Here is a 1698-nt window from a genome sequence, read left to right on the forward strand (position 1 = left end):
TCACCTCATTAACTCCCCACAGTCACCTCATTAACCACCCATAGTCATCTCATTAACCATCCGTAATTACCTCATTAACCACCCGTAATCACCTCATTAACTACCCACAGTCACTTCATTAACCACCCATATCAACTAACCACCCATAATCACCTAATTAACCACCCATAGTCATCTCATTAACCAGCTGTAATTACCTCACTAACCACCAATAATCACCTAATTAACCAGTCGTAACTACCTCATTAATCATCCTTAGTCACGTCATTAACCAGCCATAGTCATCTCATTAACCAGTCACAATTAGCTCATTAACCACCCATAATCACCACATTAACCAGCCGTAATTACCTCATTAACCAGCCATAATCACTTCATTAACCACATGTAATCGACTAACCACCCATAGTCACCTCATTAACCAGCCATAATCACATCATTAACCAACCACATCAACTAACCACCCACAATCACCTCATTAACCAGCCATAATCACCTCATTAACCATCCGTATCAACTAACCAACCACCTATAATCCCCTCATTAGCCACTCATAATTACCTCATTAACAACCTGCAATCAACTAACCACCTGTAATCATCTCGTTAACCACCCCATCAACTAACCAATCACCCAGAATCACCTCATTAGCCAGCTGTAATTACCTCATTAACCAGCCGTAATCAACTAACCAACCACCTGTAACCATCTCGTTAACCACCTCATTAACCACCCGTATTAACTAACCAACCACCCATAATCATCTCATTAACTAGATGTTATTACCTCATTAACCACCTATAATCACCTCATTAACCACCCCATCAACTAACCAATCACCCATAATTACCTCATTAACCAGTTGTAATTACCTCATTAAACACCCGTAAAACTCAGAATGAAAAATAAACTCGGAATGAAAAATAAACTTGGAATGAAAAATAAACTCAGAATGACAAATAACCTCAGAATGACAAATAACCTCAGAATGAAAAATAAACATGGAATGAAAAATAAATTTAGAATTCAAGATAAACTCAGAATTATGCATAAACTCAGAATAAGAATAAACTCAGAATTATAAATGAACTGAATTAAAAACAAACTCTGAATGAAAAATAAACTCACAATTATAAGTAAACTCAGAATTGTAAACTCAGAATTACAAATAAACTGAATTAAAAGTAAACTCAGAATTATAAATAAACTCAGAATTATAAACTCAGAATGAAAAATAAACTCGGAACTAAAAATAAACTCAGAATTAAAAATAAACTTGGAATTAAAAATAAACTTGGAGTGAAACATAAACTCGGAATTAAAAATAAACTCAGAATGAAAAATAAACTCAGAATTAGAAATAAATTTAGAATGAAAAATAAACTCAGAATTGTACATAAACTTGGAATTACAAATAAACTCAGAATTATAAACTTGGAATTACAAATAAACTTGGAATTATAAATAAACTCAGAATTATAAACTTGGAATTATAAATAAAATCAGAATGAAAAATAAACCTGGAATGACAAATAAACTCAGAATGAAAAATAAACTTGGAATTATAAATATAGTCAGAATCATAAACTGGGAACTAAAAATAAACTTGGAATTATAAATAAACCAAATTAAAAATAAACTTGGAATGAAAAATAAACTTGGAATGAAAAATAAACTTGGAATTAAAAATAAATTCAG

General features: G+C 31.6%; 1 long non-coding RNA gene across 1 annotated transcript in view; it reads right to left on the bottom strand.

Annotated features, from left to right (window-relative positions):
* Window positions 1-594, bottom strand: part of LOC113980377 — a 663-nt gene extending 69 nt beyond the window's left edge. Inside the window, exons 1-2 of the long non-coding RNA XR_003538131.1 lie at window positions 414-594; window positions 5-153 (exon numbers count right to left, since the gene is read on the bottom strand). This is a non-coding gene — a long non-coding RNA (uncharacterized LOC113980377). The remainder of the gene's footprint in view (window positions 1-4; window positions 154-413) is intronic.
* Window positions 595-1698: the final 1104 nt, after the last annotated feature.

This window comes from Neopelma chrysocephalum, unplaced genomic scaffold (assembly GCF_003984885.1).
Source record: "Neopelma chrysocephalum unplaced genomic scaffold, ASM398488v2 Primary Assembly neopelma1_93926, whole genome shotgun sequence".
Taxonomy (NCBI): domain Eukaryota; kingdom Metazoa; phylum Chordata; class Aves; order Passeriformes; family Pipridae; genus Neopelma; species Neopelma chrysocephalum.